Source organism: Notothenia rossii, assembly GCF_949606895.1.
Source record: "Notothenia rossii genome assembly, chromosome: 10".
Taxonomy (NCBI): Eukaryota; Metazoa; Chordata; class Actinopteri; order Perciformes; family Nototheniidae; genus Notothenia; species Notothenia rossii.
Genome location: NC_136908.1, coordinates 57531173 through 57555957, shown reverse-complemented (window position 1 = coordinate 57555957; position 24785 = coordinate 57531173). Strand labels below are relative to the sequence as shown.

Sequence of the window (24785 nt, the reverse complement as noted above, 5' to 3'; positions counted from 1 at the left end):
GACTCTTGACTAACCTGGGATGAGTTCATCAGGTGGCCTCATTTCACCCTGGCATTTTAAAGTCCTCATAATTATGCTAATTTCCACAGCAAGGCCAAGAAACACTCGTAAGAAAGCATAAAGAATGAGTTACTTATGCATTTTTGATAAGATATGTATTATGAACAAACCAGTTATTGTTAGCGTTATGTTTGAGGTTTAGTTTTTAGTAAAGGTTAACAAGCATCTGTGACCCACTGTCAAGAGCCGCATTTATAATATGACAGAAACATGATATGTATCAGTCTGGCAGCATGCTTTTTACTATCAATATTTAACATTAAGGAACCAAAAAGGTGCAAATGTCAGAGTTTGACACCAAAGGCCACTTTTTCAAAATGTAGCATGACACTCAACTTTCCTCCTTGTGTTTTCCTCTCTGAAAGTAGTTTCCTCCCTCACACTGATTTCCTCTTTGTGTTCTGCTCTGTGCGCAGAGGGCCATCTTTTTCTCTTGTTCAGAAAATCACAGCTTAACAATAACATCACGTCACAGCCATTCTGAGGTTACCTACTGTAACCCCAGCTTCTATGAGTAAATGGCGCAGAACTCTAAAGCTATCGCTATTGGGTAATCCCCCTGCGCTTGTAGTCCACGCCCACCCGCAAGGTGGGCACCGCCATCGGGCCTGGTTCCGGTATAAATAGGAAGGAGGCCCGGCAATCTGCTCCCATACCAAATAACGTTTCTTCAGCTATTCGTAGAGCCAGTGGGGCCCAGCGCTTAGAGGGCTGCGCTATGTAAGGGATCATGTGCTGCGACGCGGTCATTATGGGGAAAAGAACACCGACAGGCTGATCAGGAGCCCGACGCGAAGCGGAGCGATCTAGATCGGCATGAAGGTGTTCTTTTCCCCATAATGACCAAGTCGCTGCACATTATCCCGCTTATTACATGGCCACATTCTCAACAAAGTAACGACATGACTCCCAATATTAATTGAAATGCTTTTATGGATTTAGAAAATTATTTTATTGATTAAAAAAATTGTTGTATTGATTTAAATTGACATGCATCCGCTAAGAAAAATAGTCCGCTGTTACTGTTTGAACTAACGTAGCAACGGCAGGAACTGCTTCGATAGCATTTTTGAGGAGCTTTTTGATTACAGATTTGAAAACATCGCTGCTTGCTTTAAAAGTAGCACAATTCATTATGTCAAACCTTGGAAAGTATCTAGATATCCCTGCCCTAATGCCAAAGTAACTGCACACTGAATATGTGTCGCCGTTTGATGTCTATGTCTGGACCGCTGCGTAAAAGGAGGGTTTTTGCCCGTTACTTCTCCGCTGTTTTCTTGTCGCTCTTGTCTTGTCAGTTAGAAAAGCAAACTGCATGCAGTTTGCTTTTCGGCCAAACTCGAATGGACTTGTTTCTGCAGATGTGAGCGTCCTTAACAACGGTCAATAAGTCCTTGACAGCGGTCTGTCTGTTCAGTATTAACAACGTGTCACGTGTTCTGAATTGACCAATCAGAATCGAGTATTCAACTAAGCCATGTAATAATTACTCATAGAAGCTGGGGTTACAGTAGGTAACCTTGGTTCTATTTCGTATATGGCTTCGCCCTCTAAGGCTATCGCTATTGGGTTAAGGGCGAAGCATGATGTAGTCTGCGCCCCACTGGGTCCGCCCGGCACTAGAAGCAAAGACACACCTGCTAAATAACACCCCATGCCTGTTGTGCCATGCGTAATGGCGCATCACCGTCCCTGGAACATAGCAAAACATGCCTATCTTCCCGACGGGATGAAGGCTGGGAACAATACATACCGGCCGCTGTGAGAAAGTGGAGACGAAGGTCCCACCTTGCCCAGCGATCATAGAAGGGGAACAGCAGCTCTCTGCATGTCAGACAGGAGAGCGCCCAGCTGGGTCCCTGACGTCACTCACTCTGACCAGACACTCCGTACAGGGTGTGTCAGAGAGGAATGGGAGACATCCCTTAAATACAAATGAATAAATGAACAGGGGGAAGACCAAGATGCAGCAGTGCAAATGTCTTCCACTGACATTCCTCGGTGCAAAGCCGTGGAGGAGGACATTCCTCTGGTGGAGTGCGCATTGATGGTCTCCAGGGGATCCACCCCATGAGGAGACATATGCCTGTGACACAGCTTCACACAGCCAGTGTGACAGCCGTTATGCAGACAGAGGCTGCCCGATCGAGCGCTCTCTATAATGCACAAACAGGCGCTGAGAATGGCGCAAGGCAGCCGTGCGCGCCACTAGCAGGACAGCGCGCGCACAGGACAGAGGAGATGAGACGCGGCTTCTTCCTCCGACCTGTGAGGAGGGGGAAAGAAGCCATCCAAGGTGATCACTCTCGACTCTAACGAGCTTGATGACCTTTGGCATAAAAGCCAGGTTAGGGCGTAAAACAGCTGAACTGCCATCTCCTTGGATCCGGAGGCCTGACGGAGCCACAGAGAGAGCAGACAAATCACTCCCTTTTCGCTGATAGAGCCAAAAGTAATACTACTTTGGCTGATAACAGTTTAAGGGGAACCTGGTCTAAAGATTGAAATGGGGCTTTGCATTAGTGCGCGTAACACCAAAGCCAAATCCCACTGAGGCACCAGTGCGCGTGACACAGGTCTCCGTACTCCTCACATAACACGGCTGCTGCGCGCTGCGAGCCCCTCTGTTCAATTCGCCGGGAATATACATTGCTCTGATAAGAGCAACATGTGTGCACGCCCAGAACAGCAGCCGCCTGGCTGCGTTCAGAAGCTGCGCAGATCGTACTCCTCCCTGGCGATTGAGGTAAGCTGCTTCCATAGCAGTGGCCTGTTGTCTGTGCGAATCAACACATTGATTGTACAGCAACGGGGCGACTCCCCGTTTTTTCCGAGATTTAGAAAAATAGCAGAGTAAAAACCGCGCAAGACTCTGTTCCTGGGATGACAGGAGTGTTTCTTGTATCCCATGGAACTGCTGGGGGGGAGAGGCTTCTCTGTGATGTGCCGTAATGGTCGTCATGGTGACGAGCCACGCCATCACCGCCGCTGCCCGTGAGGCAAAAGGGCTGCGAGGGAGTTTCCACACGGTGCATTTCACTCCGTCTCTCATCATGAGGCGCGTACACGCCCAGGGGATGAGAGGTGTGTGCATGCTGTCCACACGAGGCGTTATAACGGTGCTCGTGGTTATTATGACCGTGTGTAGGAGTCATATCTGGGACAGAGGGATACCGCGAGCTCTGCAGTTTATAAACCAATAGGTTAAAAACAGCAGGCTTCTGCAGCGAATGAACCACCTCTGGAGTCCCCCTGTTGGAAGAGACCCAGGGGGATCATCACATGACCAGCTGACGCCAACGCAGAGCAGCTGCGTCACGGAGAGGGCTGTGTGGGTGACACGCCGGAGGAGAGCTGTCAGTTCTTCCCCTCGCTGCCACGAGAGCCGCGCTCTCATGCTGGCTGAGTTTAACTCCACGCCCAGATAACGATTGTCTGAGAGGGAAGAGGACAGCTCTTCTTCCAATTTATTATGAAACCCAGGCTTTGACAGATGCGATACGAGATGTACCGTCTGTAAAGCGACTTCCTCTCTGGAGCGAGCCAGAGAATTGCAGGTCGTCCAGAGAAAACCACACTCTCATCCCTCCTCTGTGTAGTGGCTCCAGCCTTCTCTACACAAAAATGCAAGGAGCCAGGGAATATCCAAACGGCAGACGATTGTCTGGTCTGATATTCCCTGAAATGAGAAAACGCAGGAATTTCCTGTGTTTTGGGATGATGGGTACGTGGAAGTATGCATCCTTCAGGTGGAAGTGAACCAGTCGTCCTGGTGAACACATTCCAGCACCTGAAACAGAGGGGATTATGGGTAATGCTGCAATGATCTGTTTGGTGTTTGGAGCCAAACACTTCAGAGACATGTTTTGTATATATCTGGGACCTATAATATATTGATGAAAAACAGTATAATATGGGACCTTTAATATCCATTCATCTTAATCCACCAATAGTCCAATTACCTTTTCCCTCATTCACAAATTCATTCACAGAGGAAAAACAATAAATCAGAACAAATGTAAAGGATATTGTGTGATATAAACACTGGCACAGTGTGTGCTTTAGAATACAGATTTGAGCCCCATCACAGGAACACTTGTGATGGGGGGGGAAGCAAGCGTGTGGCTGACTAAAGGGCACAGACGCAGAGACAGATGTTGCTGCTGCTGTTGCTCACAGACTGTACAGCTGCTGAGACTGCTCTGCCAGGATTAACACACACACACACACACACACACACACACACACACACACACACACACACACACACACACACACACACACACACACACACACACACACACACCACAAACACACACTCTTATCTTGGCTGTGGTGCTGGTTTCTTACCCTACAAATTGCATTTTCATTTGTTTTAAATACATGTTTAGGAGACATATGCTTTGATGCTATAAGCTACTCAACAAACATTACATTGCTTTTAGCTGATGCTTTTATCCAAAGCGACTTACAATAAGTGCATTCGAAGAAAACAGAATCATATAAGTACATCAGGTTTCATAGAGCCACAACATTTCAAGTGCTACTCAACTGGCTTTAGATAAGCCAGTCCTTTATTAGTATATAAGTGCTTTGTTAGTAATTATATCGCTCGAAGTGGAGTCGAAAGAGAAGATGTGCCGGAAGATGTGTAAGCTTTCTGCTGTCCTGATGTCAATGGGGAGCTCATTCCAACATTTTGGAGCCAGGATAGCAAACCCACGTGTTTTTGCTGATGGGAACTTGGGTCCCCCTCGGCGTGCGGGTGCAGCGAGCTGTTTGGCTGATGCAGAGCGGAGTGCACGTGCTGGGGTGTACGGTTTAACCATGTCCTGGATGTAGGAAGGGCCAGATCCATTCGCAGCATGGTGCGCAAGTACCAGTGTCTTGAAGTGGATTCTAGCAGTTACCGGAAGCCAGTGAAGGGAGCGGAGGAGCGGCGTGGTGTGGGAGAATTTAGGAAGGTTGAAGACCAGACGAGCCGCTGCATTCTGGATGAGCTGCAGAGCTCGGATGGCACATGCAGGTAGACCAGCCAGGAGGGAGTTGCAGTAGTCTAGGCGTGAGATAACGAGAGCCTGGACCAGAACCTGCGTCGCTTTCTGGGTCAGCTGGGGACGTATCCTCCTGATGTTGTAAAGAGTGTATCTGCAGCATACATTAAGCTATAGCCAAAAAGACACCTCAGGCACATATTTGCATCAAAATAATTATATAAAAACCATATTAATAGTACAAAAAAGTTGAAAAATAACCAGCTTGCCACAGAAAAATTAGGTATATGACCATTGTTTGAGTCTAAGCAGTTTTCTTGATTCTCCTTCGTCCTTCCTATTAAAGTAAAAATCCCCCTCGCTACTTGCGTAAAGTTTAGAGCAAGTAAGTAAAAAACATATCTATATCTGTCCGTCTGTGTTCCATCTCTCTTCTCCCCTACCTCACAGTCTTATCTGGAGTTTCTTCCACCAACAGCTTCATTTCTCTGCAGGATGGATCCTCTCTGCCTGCTGCTGGCGGCAAAATAAATTGTTCCACAAAAGCCCAAGCAGCCCATGAACAACCCACCTCTGCCCGGCTTAATCAATAGCAAAGCCTCCAATTAAACGCTCCTTCAGTTTCATATGCTCATACACTTCAACCTGTAATATTCTGTTCATTTCATGCTCTCCGGCTAATCCTCGCATTTTTTCAGAGGGTCAAAATATGATTTTTTTTCCTTTATCCGTACCATACCACGGGAGGTGACCCTCCGTAAATGTCAGACGCCAGTGTGAGTTTTGCGCTCGCGCGAGTCGATCATAGATTTAGAGCTCGCAATTATGTCAAAGTGCCCGCAAAAAAAAAAAAAATTGATGAAATGCCACGTCTCAAGGGGCCCTAAACCTTACCTTCACCCATCATTTACATGAATTAATTTCACTCAGTTTATTTTTTATGGACAGGCCCAGATTGGCGCGGTCACATTTCATAGATCTTTCACACAAGATTGAACCCCTTGTAAAGCCATCATCGCCGTGCGGAGGATGTTTATTCCCATATGTCACAGTTTCTCATGCTTTTTACAGTGACATCACCACAAACCACATCGTTCAATCTGTGTTTTCAGCTCAAACGGCCTCGTTGCCATAAATCTGTCCTTTTTTTATGTCTCTGTGAACCACAGAAGTAATTGGCAGCTTTGATGAATATAACAGAGGTGACAACAAGAGGATGTTTTTAAACGTACAGCTTGCAAGGAGAGAGGAGGGACAGTCTCACGGATACCACGTTGTGATTAATAGCGTTACTGAACAGTTTGACATGTGTGGTAGGACAGCACAGGGGTGATGGAGGAGTACATGACAGCACAATCTCCACCACAAACTGCTTGTATTCATGTAGTAGAAACATTCATTTTTTGTAATGGAAAGACCCCTTCATGAACTTCGGCATGCGTGTTAGAAATAATCTCATAACACCGAGACTGATTGGTCCACCTTTTCTAATCCGAATGTGTTAGTGCTTTCGTATCTCTGGCCTTTGCAGAGCAGGTAAAACCTGATGAATGTTGGGGTGACTCGTCCAGCCTCAGCTGATTAATAAAGGTTTAATCAGGGTTTAGTCTGCAACAGCTGTGGACATCCTGCTCCTCATTTATTCAGCACGGACACGTCAGTCACTTCCTGCTTGCTTTTCACCCTCGTTTTACAGCCCCCATCCCTTTAACTCACAAAATCATAGCCATCTCTTATCCTTTATATTATACTATTAGCTCAATGTGCATACCTTTTTTCCAATATTTTACTTACTACCTGTTTCTTATTATTTATCCTTACTTTCTATTTAACCTTCTATATAACTAGTCTTTCCTGTAGTGTATTAAAGTAAAAGCACTTATCCATTTGAGACACTACATTTAATTATTTTATTACAATTATTAATGCATTATTGCTGCACTTAATTGTTGAATTATGTTTTATGCTATATAGCTAAACCTATAATTATATATCATGTATTAGTTAATGTATATGTTGTATTTGTATGCTGTATTTATAATTTAAATCTGCAAAGTAGCTAGTAGCTGAAGCTTTAAAATAAATGTATTTGGGTACAAAGTACAATATTTACTTACAAATTGTAGTTGAGTAGAAGTAACATATTTTAGAATACTCAAGTTCAGTACAAGTACCTACACATTTGACTAAAGTACAGTCCTTGAGTTAATGTATTTTGTCACTTGAATTTTCTATTAACAATACTCTTAATATAGGAGAACATGGGAATAGATAGTTATGCAAAATACTCCTCTGTGACAGATAGGAGTAGAGCTATTTGTTTAACACAACAAATGAGCAACATAAACTGACACGTGCTGTGCTACTTAATTCGGTTTCACCTGTGATATAGCTTCTACTCATGACTCTAGTGGGATCCATGCTCCCCAGACAGGCGTGACAAGTCAGCCAGACAAAGCACCTCCAAACCAGTGGTCCAGAATGAGACAGTGGTGCGGAGGTGTCGTGATGGATGGAACTGGCGCCGCTGCGGCGTGCTTTCTGTTTCAGTCGGTTTCAGCTGGACACCTCGCAGCGGCCCTCGCAGAGCTCTGAGCCTCGGAGGCACGGAGAGATGGCTGGAGGTGTGAAACCAGAGCCATAGCCGAGCCGTGTGGGCTTTTGCTTCATGGCTAATTACCGCTGACTCTTGGCTCTCATCCCCCCTCTTGCTTTCTCTCCCCTCCATCACCCCTCCGCCAGCGGAAAAGGTATTACTAATGACAGAAGAAGGTTACTCAATTTATCTTCGGGCAAAACCTCTCCGAGCTAGCTCTCCTCGCGTCCCTGCAGAGCGCAGATTGCCACGAGAAGAAACAAAACAATAACAGCTGCAACCGGGGATTTAGTTGATCCCAATCTCAATCTGGTTTGAATGACTCAAATCATATTCTCTTTCTGCAAACAGCTGCAAACTTAAGACCATCTGATTTTTATATTCTTTGTCGGGATTTGAAGACGCTCTGGGCAAATAAACTTAAAGGGATCTTCTTCAAGGTGGCTTCAAATTCCAGGTGGTGTGCTTGCGATGCAGATGGTGTGATTTATAGCAGAGGATGAGAAGAAAGACTGGGGGGGAAACGGCAGCTTGAAGAGAGCTTTGCTGGTTTTGACCCTTTGATGCAGTTTGATTTGAGAAAGGCCTTTTGGCATTGGGAGAAATCAGCAGTTGGATAGAGAAAAAATATTGCTGCATGCAGCTTTCGACGACGCTTGGAGTCCCAGCCCGTCATGGCAGTGGCTAAAGTGAAAAGTGTGAAGTGGCTCTATTCTCAGGTGTTGCTATCCAGGCACCCTTGAGTGTGTAGCTCGACCCCACCTAGGCTGATTAACGGCCCTTTAACTGGCTGTAAAGGCACAGATGGGACTCCAATGCTTTGGAGATTAGGGACAAATCCTGTTTTTACACAGTTGATAAGGTTAATCAAAGTTAAAGCAATCCTTCCTAAATGTTGCTTTTGTGTCACTTGCTGTTCCTTGTTTGCTATTCATAGAGTTCTGCAGTGAAGAATATTTTTTAGGTTAACCCAGAAGTAAGCATCGCAAGGGTTCCCTTCTTGATTTCGTGGTTTTAGGACTCATTCCTGCACCACTCTTTTTACTGGCTGTTACGTCCCCCTCTAGGGTAGAGGAAATCAACATACACCAGAATGGAATTGGTAATAATTATAAATGGCTTTTTTATAACGGGGTGAAACAAAATGGAAGGCACACAGCCTGAACAAACAAAAGGGCCAAAAGGGCGCCGACTTAACTAAGAAACAAATAAAGGAAGGACTCTAACAAAAGGAGCCTGTTTACATACAAAGAAATAGGTAATAACGAACTAAATAGAAACTAAAACCCTCACTGTCAAAGTGGTACAGTCTAAATAAAGGAAGCTGTAGAAAACACAGCTGAGGCCAAGTACAACTATCACACATTACTAACCACACAATACTAACCTAATCGAGGCACAACTACTCACAATAATACTATTCAACACTGACCACGCAAGTTAACCACTGTTTAACACATTTGCACCCAAACGAGAGCAACTAGCGAGAGGCATCCGCTCACACAGCCGAGCCTCCAGAGTGATGATTGTCCCCAGGCTTTGTAGTCATCTCCAGCAGGTGTGCGCCGGCTGTGCGCTGCGATTGGAGTGCGTCGGGCCCGGCGTGCTCCAATCAGAATCTTCAGGGGGCGGACCAGGAGATGCCAGCCAATGACGTCAGGGCAACCGCACAGCTCATTTACATATCACACAGATTAACACAGTTAAGACGACCAGGAAGGCAGCAGCCGTAACACTGGCCCTCTGAAAGCATCATGCATTAAAAGATTCAAGCTATTACTTCTTTATTTATTTTTTCATTTGTATTTGTACATTTAACACTTGTAAAAACAAACAGTAAAGTTATTAAAGAAAGGGATTTGTTTTTGGGAGGCGATGCTATTTCATATATAATTTGTTTAACGTTTAATATACAAAAGCAATGTTAATAGGAAATGAAATGCGCTGCCCAATTCTGCAGTAAAATATTCATGAAGTTACATAAGATTTGTGAGTATAACATTTCAAAGCAATAATTGTGAATAACTCTATTTGCACTTTTGGGATTGCTGTGCTTTGCCTGTAGACATCCGACAGAAGTAACAACAGACTATGAGGGGTAATATATGAAAGAAGAACTGTCTAGTCTTGTGCTGGATTCTGCAGTTGAGGATGTAAGTGCATAAAGCTGGAGCTGCTCACTGTTTCATTAACTTTTGAGGTAATAGAATTCGCACCATCTGAACAACCAGCAGCAGTTAAATCAGTATTGAACTGTCTTTCTGTGTTATGTCACAGCTGGGGAGAATAATGATATTTCCTTGTGTAACTATTAAAATGTTGAGTCTGAGTGCGGTTTGAAATCTGCTACATACAAAGCCCAACGAATACAACATTTTAGCTTGCTGCCTTCATAGCTTCAAACCATAGAAGATTGCAATAAATGTGGATGAGTTTACTTTTATCTGCTCCTAGCGACTACTACTGCAGCCTTTGTGTCAAAATAGTTTAGTAACAAACATTTATGATAAGAAAATAGCCATACATGATGACAAATGTGTTACATTCCAAGGAAAATAGCCTCTCCTCTCTGTAATAACCATGAATCATGTCTGGAAGTAGGTTAGCTATACCCCCACTGATCCATGATTCAAGATTCAAGGCTGTTATTGTCATTTGTGCATAGCTGCAGTGTAGATATGACAATCTTAGGTCACAGGCTGAGTCTTATTAGAATATGCATTTCCAGGTGTGCACTGAGAATACGTCAAATCACAGGTGCTAAAAAATGCAGTTGCACTTTGTCCGCTTTCCTCTTGTACCTCATTCACACCAACGCAACTCCGGTTCAAGCTCCGTGCTAGAGCTTTTCAGGTTCAGAACCGGTTCTTCGGTTTAGCTCCGGCTCTTTTCACACCACCAAGAGTCCGACTGGTGCTGCGTCATTGCGTCATCGTTTGCGTCATGACGTAACCGGCTTTTTGTTGTTGTTCAGGAGTTGATCTGCTCCTGCCCCCGCCTCGACGTAAGCGTGACGTATGCGGTGTTTTTTGCTTTGGCAGGACAATTTTTTGGTGCTTGAAATGAACCGGATTCCGGAGCTAAGAGGCTGCTCCGCTGCGGTGTGAACAGGAAAACCCGGTGCTTTTCAAGCTCCAGCTCCGAACTGGCCCTGAATGAGGTATCGGAGATCAGATCAGAGTGGGGGGCTCAGCAGAGGCAGAGTCCACCCCGCCCCCCCCCCCCCCCCCTCACCTCCGTGACTGCACTGTTTTCGGGAAAGGCCTGGTGTTGACAGGCCCTTCATTAGAGTCTTTGTCCTGGAAGAGCCTAGTACATAATTAATGTCTCCGTGATGGATTACATGGGCGGATTGCAAACAGCGAAGAGGTCTGCAGAAAATGGGAGAATTGATGCCGGGCTATTTCCCCCATCCAACACGCCCACTGTGTGCCCCTTCTGCACTGTCACCGAAATTGCTGATTAGAAAGTCACAATATTTACGACAGTGGTGGCTTTAGTACAGGTGCGAGGGAAAATTAACCCCCTGTGCATTTCTTTTTCCGCTAATGCGCAGGAATGAAAGTTGGCTGCGGCCCGACAAATGATCATCTTTATTGCCATTCTCACAGGTGGGGCTTTGGGTGGATGTAAAGCATTAATCAAAGCCATCGTTAATGATGCAGAAAGCACTGTGGAAATGAAACACCTTCTGTTCCCCTCTCCATAATGTCGTGGTGCTCAGTTTTCAAGCTGGTGTGATGAAGAGTAAGATATCTTGTCTTTTTCTTCATTCTTCAGCAGGGAAAGTGCACGTACTAATGCCAGTTGTGTACCAGCACGGTATTGATTGGTAACGATCTGGAGACGTAGCGTCCTCTTATGTCAGACCGCAGCTCAGGGGTTCAGTTTAATGATTTTAACATTTGACTTCCAGAAGTCAGCGTGAATACCAATGCGCTGACTCTCCACGCAACCTCCAGGCTATGTTTAAATAAAACAAACTAAATCCAAACTAATTGCAACACATGGCATTCTACATCAGAGATCAAGTGGGATCAAGTGGAATGCCATCTAATTGAAAGAGTAGGGAATGTTTGATCTCGGTGTTTTTATTTAATTCCCTCCTCGGGGAGTGTAACGTTTTCAGGATTTTTGGAAATATAATTTAAATCAGACAAGAACTGCTTATTCCCTTTAATAAAAAAATAATAAAAATCTTCTGCATGCCTTAAAGGTTAGAAGCATCCCAGAATCCGGGGCTGTCCTGTCACTCATCGCACTTTTACGAGATTTCAGTTCAAATACATTTGTCTGTCTCCTTGGCACAGTCTAGTGCACCAGGGGAGGAAGTGACTCGCTCAATTATACATTTACTTAGACAAGTAATAACGTGCTGCCAAAGCTGGGGCTCATTATAGCGGCTGTACAAGCTGTTTTCCCAGCCTCCTGGTCCTCCCCCTTTTTCTGATCAAGACATTCATCCCGAACACTTATGGAAGCGACTCCCAGCACCGCACTCATGCATTTGTCAAACCCCCATGGTAAATGCATGTTCCTCTTCTCACATGGGGGGTTTAATCGTCCGATAATGTAAGCGGTCTTTTCCAGCACCTTCATACGATGACAGTATCAGTCCAAGCTGTGAGCGTGCCTCATGTTTACAGATAAGCTTTATCGGGACTGTATGCTTTGCTTTGTATGCTCGCCACCACCAAGGTTATAAAAAATGAATCTGGCCATTATTCTTCCAGAGAGCACGCTGGAATTTTTATTTGATTTTACCATGATCCTCATCAAAATAAGTTCAAGAGAAATGGCGCAATCCCGTTTTCAGGGAGGAAAAACAACCCCTTTGTGCATTGTTTATGTCTGCTCTTTGATGAAAGCCTTTTAAAGCTGACATGCAGTCAGGGTGTTTGATGCTGTTAAAACCTGCTGCTTAGAAATCGAAGGTCCCATTTGTCTGCGCAGGCTAGCCGCATTAAAGAGCATTTATTATGAGGTTCAACCCTGAAAGCGTGATGCTCAAGATGCTTTTACACCACATATCCAAAGCTTGAATAACATGACTGTTTGATATATTTTTAGTTTTATCAAGAGGGATGTAGTCCTCTGGGAAAAAGCTGTTCATACTGACTCGATCTGAACCTGCACATACCTCCATCATATATTTACTAAGCCTACTTTCTTTCCAAGCACTGTAAAACTACTTAGCACCGTAGTGTAAAAGTCCCCCCGGGGCTGCTGTTTCTCTTTCCTTCCAGCTAGCGTGTGACGCTCTGACAGATAGCTTCTGATTGAGTTGACAGCTCAGGACTTGTGCTCGGGTTTCCACATTTATAAAACGGCAACAGGATGAGATTCTATCCCCAAGTTAACGCTCCACTAATTCAACCTGTGTGCATACGAGAGACGGCTTCATTTAAAACCAATTAGCAAACCTGATATTCTTAAATTAACCAGAGTTAGACTCAAGCTATGCTAACGTTCATTTCCTGTAACCTCAATTTTCTCTCACTGTGACACATGCTCTGCCTCGTAGCTAACAATTAAGCACATGATGGTGTACAGTCTGTGAAAGGTAACGGTATCGACACGTTTGTGTTCTCGCGGCAGAGTTATGACTCGAGGATAGCAACAGCTCTTCCAATTAACACTGCAGCGCCTTTGGGTGCAAATGATTGTTCATCACTCCAACGTAATGTGTCTTTATGGAAATGGATACCTGGAAAGAGCGCACATGCTGTGACAGTCATCTGCATAGCCGTGCCAAGAGAAGATAACATCTGTGGAAGCACTCTTATCATAAACTCAGTAATCATAAAATATAGCACTCAAGCTGTTTGGAAGGAACTATTTCTTTTTAAGTCATACAAGAGTTTATTCTTTTTAATACTTTCACAAATATTTAATTTGCTTTCTGAGTTAATCTCTTAAACCCTAGCCCTAGGAGGAAAAAACAACTCTATAATAATATACCAAATATGAATCAGGGATAGATCTTTAATCATAAGGCTCATAAGCATATCTTCAATATTCATGGTGAGTAAAGCTAATGCTATTACCATTACAGAGTTAATGGAGAGAATATATGCAACACTACAAGAGCCCTTTTTATAATGATCCAGCTAAATGTTTTCCTACTCTTGACCACAACTAGAGTTTGACTTCTTCAAACACTTCTTTTTTCGTGTAACCATGTAACAAATAATAAATGCAATGGATGTATTGATGAACTGTATACACGACTGACGCGCCCCATGCTATACAGGGAGATCAATTCAGAAAGCAACGCCCAACATTGTTTTACGAGGTGATGTGAAAAATGTTCAAACTTAAAGAGATGACTGCGAGTTTATCCCTAAGGCTAAGTCTGACTTGCGCTGTGTACTTCAAGCTGAGGTGGATTTAGGTGCTTTACAAAGCTCTATCCCCCCTTTCATCACTGTCACTCTGTATTGGCGCAAAGATCTTTGAAAAAAAACACTTCGTAATAAGACATTGTTTTGTCAACATGTTTTTTTTTGTACATATTGAAAGCTGAACACCCACTTTTTTCAACAGAGTAGACTATAACATACATATCTTCTTAAATTGGCCATTTAAATGCAGCTTTCTGTAACTCCCCCTCAGGTATCCCGGTATCAGGTCCGCTCACAGTCGTTGTTTTGGATAAAAGGATCAATTCCTGAAGCAGGGAGATTCAATATGTGGTCAAATAGTCGTACACACAAAAACACTGTCGCTCAATACAATTCCTTTCCTGGCCTCTGGTTACCAGGGAAACCTCTCAGCCGTGTGTGTGTTTCTCTGAGTGTGTTTGTCTGTTTAAAAGGCAGCTGCAGCTGGCAGCATCTGTGTGAGAGGGTCTCTTATGTAACCCCCGATATATGGCTGCATTCATACACCTGCTACCCAATTGTATGAGTAGTTCTAGGCAGGGCTCGGGCTGATTGGAATGTGCCTCGAGCAAAGCAGAATAGAAAGCAGACCTACAGTAATATGACCACTAACTGCACTGTTTCTGTGTTGAAGCAAATAGAAAAATGCTTGATATAAATATAACTAAATAAGATCAAACGTATATGAAGACACATTTCTATTTTTATTCAATAGTGTCACAGAAGCAAAAGTGTAAATTAGAAAATAAATGTAGGCTACATATCATTTCACTGCTTGGGTTTCAGGGGGCTGATGTTGCATTTCAAGTCAAAATGTCTGCTGTGAAAACTGCGTATCAGGTGTCGTGGTCTCAATTTTGTTTATATTAACTCAAAGCATTTAAAATGAGCGAAACATAAATTCTGTTTTCTCTTTTCTTTAGGGACTGAAAATGAGAGTTTTTCATCTGGAACGAGGTTGACTCATCCATGGTTAGTTTCAGCAGAACATATTAATTCATTTTTTGCACTCTATTTTTACTAATCCTTCTTGTTTCTGGTCTACAAAAGGCTCTCTTTCAACATAAAACATGTTCTTCCTGTTGTAGTCCATAATGTCTTAAGCCTTCTCATTGTGAGCTTGGAGCTTTTATGGTGTCTTTCGTTTCTCTAGAATAAAAGCTTTGCTAAGAACTTAATGAATTCCTTCTGTTGAATGTTTTACAATTGAGGGTGAAAAATAAGGGTTTAAGTGCCACGATACATTTGATAACCATTTAGCAAGGCTTATGTCCTCTTGTCTGTGTATGCTATATGAATATTAGTCTAAATCTGACCCACATCTCATAGTTTGAGGTTTTATCTGTATTTGATTAAGAAATATTAAAGGGGCCCTATTATGCTTTTTCGACTGTTCCCTTTACTGTAGTGTGATATATGTTTTTCTGCATGTAATGGTCTGCAAAGGCTAAAATCATTACCATTAAAGCATGTACATTTGAACACTAGAAGCACAAAATACAAATAGGATCCTGAAAATGGGGAAAAATGTGCATTTTAAAGGAAAGTTTTTATTTAAACATGGTTGCCTTTTTAAAAAAAAATACTTTTGACCAGTATTTCTGTCATAACAATGTGTCCACAAAGCACAATAAAGTACTAAAATGTTGGAACGTATGGACATTGAAAAGTCTAATGTTGCAAGAAAGGAGAGCATGACAGGATGACAATTATAACAGCACTGTAATATTTTTCTGTAAGGTCTTGCGAAGTCTGTACATACAAAACCTCACCGGGAGATATTATGCAGGTTTTCATATTTCCCTGCTATGAACAGGATAATCTTATCCCTCAGGCAGTTACAGTTATATTCATATTCCACATTTGGAGGAACAACAAGGACAAGACAAAGGTCGACAGCATATAAGGATTCGGAGCGGAAACCAACAGTTGTCTCCCAGAGGAAAATCACTTAATGATCATTTTTGTTTTTCCGATAAACAACACTTGGCCAGACTTCAGACTGCTTTATCTCCTGTGTTCACACTAGGTGATGCTGACGTGCGTGGCCAATCGGATTAAGCGGATGCACTGATTTTGTCTTGAGGGAAGAGATACAGTTACTCATGCGGACGTGCTGATGCCGCACTGAGAGAGGCGACTGGTGGAGGTAGGATATGAGTTACTCTGTCGGCGGCACAGGAGGGGGGGGGGGCGGTGTAATGAGGAGAGATGTTTCTGATTGACCCTCTCCTTCCTTTAGAGTCAAATGATTGAGAGCCCTGACGAATCCTCATGTTACATACAGTACAGGCTTGAGCAGTTTGAAGGGATGATTTTTTTATTCCAATATTGAGATGATTCTACTCAGAACAAAAAATCTCTCAAATCTGCTGACTGCTGTGCATTTAGAGGCACATCTGGTGGAGTGGCATGTCTTCTCCCTGGGCCCGGTTAATCAGCACGAGCACATTTTCAATATTTAATCAGAAAATAGTTTCCTGTCTCTCTTTTTTTACGGATCTGACATCGTACATCATTATGGATATAGAAAGGAAGCCATTGCTACATTGCCCCTATGCTATCTGGTATCATGATATCCCCTACTTCAAGATGTACATGTTAGTTTATGTTCAAATTAGTTATTATCTAAACCAAAATGAAGTCTGTATTCTTTTCCCAGCAACTCAAAATCAAGAATAAATTGAAATCTCCAATGACAATTATGTGGGATATCTTTGGGGACACATGGATGTGTTTTGCACTTCCTATGAATACTATTCTCTGGGTGTTTCTCAATCGCGAGTACGCTTGCTTGGTAGCACATGTCTTCTGAGCGTCTTGCTTTAGAAGCGAGGCAAGAATACTTCCTGGCATTCGGAAAACAAAGAGAGGAACAGGCTAGCAAGTGTGCAGGTGTGCGTCATATGAGAGGCCCCGTCCTACTTTTTCCACCACAGATTTGGGGAAATTGGTCCTTGAGCAAAGCATTGTGGGGATTTTAAGACCGCGGAGTCTACACATGTGCAGCCTCGAAATTTCTCAAAACGAAGTACGCCAGGCTCGGTAGATTTCCAAGTATGCTGGACATTGGAGCAGTCCTTCGGCGGCACTCGATGACGTAGTATGCTTGAAATAGTGGCTCTAGAGCAGCTTGAGAAACGCCCAATGTATCCTACGTCCAGTAACATATACGTCGGCTTATAAGGAATAGTGGATGTAGTCATTTGTATACATTTGGCATAAAAGGCATTTACTGTAAAGCTCAGAATACGGGTGCACTATGACTTTAGTGACAGCTAGTTTGAGCACAGAGATCTTTAGAGATGGTTTAATATTTTTGATAAATGCCCACTTTGTTTATTTGTATCATTGCTGCTAGTAATCTTAGTATGGTCTTATTCCCAACCCTGGCTGCAACTAATGATTAGTGTATTGTTGATTCATTTGTAGTTTTTTGACTAATCAGGTATTTGTTTTTGACTAATCAGGTAATCTGTCTCTGTGTAATCAACGAGTAAAATGAGCACATTATTTGGCAACTCATCATAGCAAATCATTTCACTATACAGAACCTTCCTTTCTTTATGCTTTACCAACACCACCAAAGGGTAGACGGTTTGTTTGTTTATGTGACTGATGGATGGAGAAAGGGAATATGCACATGTGTGAGAGAAAGAGAGATCTGTAGCATTTTAAGGTTGTTGTTTTGTCACCTCCTCTCCCCTCTCCCTGTGTGGCGTTCTGTCAGCCAGCCCTGTGACATTTCCAGGCAGCTGAACTCCAGGACCTTTCAGTGTCACCCTCTGTTGTCATTTCTGACTGCTACAGCCCAGACAATGATGCACTCGCACTGTGAGGGGGGGGGGGAGAACGATATACAGCCAACCTCAAGGTCTGCCTGCCTCAAAGATGGTTTTCATCAAACCAACTTTCGCTGGGCCGTATACCACTCACTGCAGTGTTCAAAATAAAAAGGCGATGTAATATGTACTCAAGGAATAAGAAGACAAAACTTTTATATTTTCTGAAGCTGATGCAAATATGTGGAATAAGTGCAATACTTACATTCAACATAAATCCCAGTTACAGCTTCTTTTTTGCGAGAAGCCTTCGTAGTTCATCATATCACAGTTTGAAAGACCCATCGTGGGCTGTTTAATTGCCCCTGACAAAATCAAATAGGCTTGCTCCCTGAGGGAGTGTAAACCCGCACGCATCTTATCCATAAATCAGGTACATAGCGCCTCTGCAAGGTGCCCGTGGCAGTTATATAGTAGCATCAGCTGAACCACGTGCCAGCTGAAAGGAAATGGGCCTGTCTGGGGGGGGGGGGGTGGTGTCCCTCCCAGCTCCACTTCTTTAAGTCATCATCACAGGTGCAGCTGAAGCAATCTCCAATTTGTGTGTTTTCAACATAAACGCATGTTCGAGCAGTCACACGCACCTGCTTCCTTCTTCACTGAGAATTGTCTAATTGCCTTTGAGGGTTCAGACATTTTTCCTCTGAAGACAACCTGGGGACTGACTAAAATACACATCTGCTACCAACAGAAGTAGCATTACGCCTCACGTTATCTGCATTGGCCCCAAATTGTACAACAGCCTTTAACCGTGTTCTCTGTATTGATTCGGGTCCAGCTGTAACCTCATATCAGAGCTTTGCAAAGTTCTCTGCCGCATTAAGTCCTGGTCCTAATTGAAGCCTCCCGGGGGCGAACTGGCTCGATTGCGCCGACATGTCAAAAAGCATCAGTCAGTTAAATGGGCCTGGGAGATGGAGAGCCGTTATTGCTGCTGCTGCCTGCAGACTGTGACCTTGTGCTGAGACGAGCTTGAAATGCCTCCTCTAAATCGCTCCTTCCCTGGAAGTTATATTCTTGACTATACATCCACTCATAAATAAATGTTATGTGTGTTTTCAACGTTAAACCGCATGCTGTGTGTGAGTATACACACGGTGATACGAGGCCTGAAGCCACGGGGTGAAAAGAACGACTGGCTGGTTATCCTGCAGCAAATCCTCCCATGATCCATCCTGCACTACTAAGGGGGGGAAGTGGAGCTGGGGGGGGGGGCAATTGCAGGGCTGGATTTGCCTGGAGATAGGTCCATATAGCACTGTAGGTAAAGCCATGACTACAGAATGTTGCCATAGTAACACAGAGGTGAAGACAAGGTGTGAAAAGCAACATACACTCGTAGATCCCCGTAGATATCAAGTTACTTCACAGCTAATGTAGTGTGAGCCATGCTTCTCACACGTTGTAAATCATATTTACACAATGTAATTGTGATAATGACGCTGTAAAGAAGTACAGATAGGAAGGTTATTTGCTGGGTTGCAAAGATATGATATTCACTTTTGTACTTAAGGCTGGTGTGAAACCTTGTTCAGCTTTCACATAGAACTCGATGCTGTTGTGAAGACACTGTCTGCAGTTCAGTGTCAGCAAGATGAAAAAACTCCACTTTGAGGTGAAGATTTAGACATTTTGGAGTCCCACAAGTACCCATGTATACATCCCAGCAACTATCCAGGTCAGAAAAAACAAATAGAACTGGAAATGCAGGGGTTGCCAGGGTGCTGTTGTTTGCTTGGATGTGCATACCAGGCGGTACAGAGATGGAGGAGGCGAGCGGAATAAACAAAACAAAAAAAGGCTTGCTGCTCCAGCCTGGAGGCAGTAGCAGGGCAGAGGGTGCGGACTAAACTGAAATCTGTTCTACACAAAACCATCCCACCCGTGTTCTGTGAGCTGTCACCAACAGTGCACCCACTGCCTCTGGCTTTCACCCCCGAGGTGCAACACGGATAGCTTTAGGCACACTGTTGTGCCAACGTCCGTCAGACTGTACAATACCTGTTCTGTGAAAAGCCCGACTCAAAGCCACCAAGCAAGGTACCTCTTCTTTCTGGAGAACATGTGTTGTCGGAGAGATCATATATATTTGTTAATAATGATATTGAATTAACTGATTCCTTGCATTAATACTTTTTCCTGTAGATTTGACATGTTATAGTGCTTTAGAAAGTACTGCTGCAAATACAAAATGTTTATTTCTTAATTTATTTTAATACGACTTTAAGAATTAATTGAATGAATGAACGCACTGGGAGTGATAATATTCAGTGGCTGTACATCTTAAGCCATGCAAGAAAAACAAGTATAAATAAATTAAGAAGAATAAAAGTAAAATATCAATTTTAACAACAACAACACTGCACTACTCTATTCTCGTGGGTGTCTCCATGTCTTATCTAATCCCATTTGTTTGAGCTTTTTTGCGATTTAAGATAAGAGTTTGAATAGAAGGAGGTTTGGGATGGATGTTCAGCAGTTTGTCCGTGAGTGGCAGTATCTCACAGGTAGACTTTCCCTCTGATTGATGCTGAAAGATAACGCCTTCACAGTATCTACCTGTCACTTATTGTAGCCCAATGGTTGATAGAGATGCCGGAGGGGCCTTTGCTTACACAGCGCTGTTTGCCTGGAACCGGCTATCGACATGGGCCATAAATCACTCTCTAATATTTTTATGCATCCAGTCCATTCGACTGCTGCTAATGTTTCCTCTCCCTGCTTCCTTTGTAACTCATTTAGGCTGAGCGGCGACGCATGACAATGTGTTCGTAATGGGGATTGCTAGAATCAGCTTGGCAGAGACACGGCCTCTGTGCGGATTGGCTTAAAAGTGCAACTCCCGTGACCTTGCAGCAATGTGTGACATCAAGATTACGTTAGAAGGGCAATTGAAGACCAATCAACTGCAGCCTTGGATTGTAAGGACTTGCCCCGAAATGTCATTGTAGAAGCCCTAATCCTACATAAATCCTGTGTCGGTATTTAAACGGCTTCCGTATTTAAAAAAAAAAAAAAGAAGTCAAGTTGCGTTAAGAAACCTGCCGCTCAAATGCACTTTCCGTCCTTTTCACATTTTTACTATTAAATCAAATGCAAGGATTCCTTAGCAATTTGCCCCAGATTTGGTCAATCTGCTTAAGCTTTGGTGGTCCACTTCTTCTTTGACCCCACCCTCAACTATCTCCCACCCCAGCAGTCACTGTTGTTGCCCTCCCTGCCATCACGTCCTGACCTTCGCTGCCTTAGCCTGTCTCATTCTTATCAATTGCTATCTGATGGCACCTCAGGGCCCGAAGCAAGCAAGCAAACACTCTGATACGATCTGTTTGGCTGGCTAAAGGTCCCCACCCCCCCCCCCCCACCCTCATTGCTTTCTCTGCTCTTCATCCACACCTGTTTTGACTTTCGGGGATGTTTACGCTCCGTCTTTGTCTTTACACATTTGGAGACCTCATTTTGAATATATGTTCTGATAAGCAAATGGGACAGATGATTGTGTTTCTTGCCAAAAAATTAGATGAGAAGATTGATGCTACTCTAATGTCTGTCTCGGATGTGTTTAGCAGAAAGGCCCGAAGCAGCTAATATTATACTGTAATCCTAATGACTCTGATTAGCCGTAGCAGGTTGTGGCATTTAATAAAACATATAAGAGCATAAGCACACTTAGAAAACACATGAGCGAAATGAAAACATATGAACATAATTGCAGCACATATTAAAGTACATATGCTCCTTATATAGTAACCCATTAACATTCAAAAGGCACAAACATAAGCAGATAATATGAAAAATAATGATATGACCCGTAGTCCAGTTTATGACCTTATGTTTGATTGTCGTGTAACCACTGTTTTACAGATTTGGAAAAAGACTTGAGTGATTTTATATGCAGAGAAATGACGTTGCTACTCGTATCACTTTCTGAAGAGTAGGTTTATGGCAATATGAATGCATATATTTAGACTAACGCTATTTAGATTTAGTTGTTATCATCCACTCTACAACTTCAGCATACATTTCCATTTGTTGTTTGTGTGTGCAGGAACTCTGACTAATGGCACACTATGTACATTTTGTATTTCAATTTACACCGATGTTTGTCGAGGAATATAAAGCAAAATGAGTATGCTTCAAATACATCATGCTCCGAACAACCTTCAATCCCTCTGCTGTACACAAAAACACACACTTATAATGAGAAGCGCGTAGACTCAAAGCAAATGACTATGTATTCACGTCTCCCTCGCCCCAGGTGCACTATAATGAGCCTGCTTTATTTTGCTGCTTTGCTTTGAATATGAGTACATTCAGCACACTTTCAGTTTTCTTGTGTAAGTGTTTCTGAATAGGCTGCTCACTTTCCACGATATGAAGTGACAATAAGCAAAATGAGGTGCGGTGATTCTATCTTACTACCCATAAAGGTTTAAAAAGTGTACCAATGTAGCCTCTTATAATGAAGACACACCATCAGTAAGGGCTTAACAATGCCCTGAACTGAATGTGTCATCAAAACACAAATCCCTTTCAAAGCCCACAAACTATGGAACGAAAACAGAGAATGATGTATTCAAAATGGAATCACAATAATGGGATTTTATTCTGTAGCTTAGTTAAAAATAAAATAACTCGTCCCTCTATTTACTGTACTTCAGTGAAGTGGCAATCCAGTCTGCAGTGGTCATGGAAAGGGGATGGCCCTACAAGCTCTCATTATAACAGCCCACCACGAGAGGGGTATGGAGTGGCCGACTGAAGATATTTGTTTTTTGCAGGATTGTGAAGTTCACCGTGTCGAGCCTCTCGTTTCTAGGAAGCAATCTGAAAAACTCTCTCCATGTCTTTGGCACATGTCATCTTTTTTTCTGTCATTTTTGTCATTGTATTTTCATTTTTCTTCAACAAAATAGCAGCTTTGTAATCCATTTAGTGCAAAATACCGAATATAGATAGATGATAGATAGAAAGGTACTTTATTGATCCCAATTTGGGAAATGTTTATAGTACAAATATAAATGTTATAGTGCAAATATCACCTCACAGATAAATAAATTAATACATAAGCAGCACATGTAACTATTAACAAACTGTATAAACTAGCGCTGTCAAACGATTAAAAATTTTAATCAGATTAATCACAGCTTAAAAATGAATTAATCATGATTAATCACCATTCGAACTATGTCCAAAATATGCCATTTCTTGATGTATATTGTTGTGGGAATGGAAAGATAAATGAAAGAAGGCGGATATATATCCATTTAATATACAGTATGTATGCATGTTTATTATAACATTGCCCCCACACCTATCAATCATCAAACTGTGGGGTCTTATTTCATTACGTGTTGATTTCTATCGACACGTAATATTTTATCGATGTATAGAAATGTACTACAGCAAAAGTAGTCTCCGTCGGGACTTCCTGCATCAACACCACGCCGTTATCTTGATTCTGATTGGCCAGAAGACATTATCAAAGATGTTCTATTGAGAAGACGATCACTACGTGACAAAAGTTTTCAAAACCGTTTCTAGTCTTCAGTATTTCCAGACAAGTGGCTACTGAAATCAATCTCACTCTGCTGTCTGTGCAATTTACTCCGCGCGAGTTGGCGGACTTTATTTTGCTTACTTTAACCATAGACTGACATTAACATCATTTTTCAAGGTGGAGCTAAGCCATTTCTTGGTATGGCTGTAGCCCAGCCATACCCTGGAGCTGCCATGGTGGGATGTATGGGGCGGGCCATTCTGCGCATGCGTTAAATGCGTTAAATATTTAACGCAATTAATTTTTTTTAAAAATTACCGCCGTTAACGCGATTCATTTTGACAACATTAGTATAAACATATTACATTTGAACAGACATCCACTAATTACATCTTATTTAAACTCATTGCACACACAGTCACCTAAAAAGGTTGAGGTTTAATGTCGTTCACGGTTGTGTATGGAAAATCGACATCCTAATTTGTTTGAAATAAGAATCCATTATGGAAAAGTACACAGTTCTAGTGTTTTTATATGCCAGAATTAGTTGCCATATCTTATTAAATGTACCTGTAGAACCGCCCAAAGTACAAATTTATGTCGTGCTGTTACCCACCTGACTTGTGTGGCGAAGGCTTCCTGCTTCCACTTCCTGTCATTTGAACCACCGAGATTGTGGACATTTTGCTCAGCGAACAAGCCAACCAGCCCAAAAGCACTTAATTGATAGTGATGGCCCATTTGGCCTCGTTTGAATCACTTTTAAAAAACACTAGGCTGGGGCGACATGACAAGACAATTCAATCAGACTCTGCTTTGTTTTAAATTGCCAGGAGCCCCTTCAATGCCGTGACCCGCAGATTGCCCTTCTGTTTTTTCTCCTACAGTGAACTCATTTGACAGCAGCAAACAAATAACACACTGTGAAAGTCCACAACATACACACACATTGTCTTTTTGGTTTACCTTTTACACACACACACACACACACACACACACACACACACACACACACACACACACACACACACACACACACACACACACACATACACACACACACATGCTGTATTTATTTAGCTTTTCTCTCTCTTCCGCCACATTTGGCAGGTGGTACAATGCTGGCTTCCATTAGAGAAAAAGAAAGCAAAGCAGAGAGGGGTAGAGGGAGAAGAAAATCTATAAAGGCAAATACACAAAAGTGGGAGCCGCTGCCAGCATGCTCGCATTCACCACCGAATAATAGAAATGGAAGTACGATAAGGTTCTTGAATAACCTCCCATGTAGAGGTGTAGCTCAGTTCACTTTCCTGCATCTAGATTCTGGCTTTGGAGCCAGTTAAAGCTATAGCATTTGGTGTAAATAAATCATATGAATCAATAAACACAGTACACAGAGAAAGTGACCTT

General features: G+C 42.8%; 1 long non-coding RNA gene across 1 annotated transcript in view; it reads left to right on the top strand.

Moving 5' to 3' along the window:
• LOC307021106 overlaps window positions 1-24785 on the top strand; it is a 129095-nt gene that overhangs the window by 90021 nt on the left and 14289 nt on the right. The window contains exons 3-4 of the long non-coding RNA XR_013803080.1: window positions 14957-15005; window positions 16063-16182. This is a non-coding gene — a long non-coding RNA (uncharacterized lncRNA). The remainder of the gene's footprint in view (window positions 1-14956; window positions 15006-16062; window positions 16183-24785) is intronic.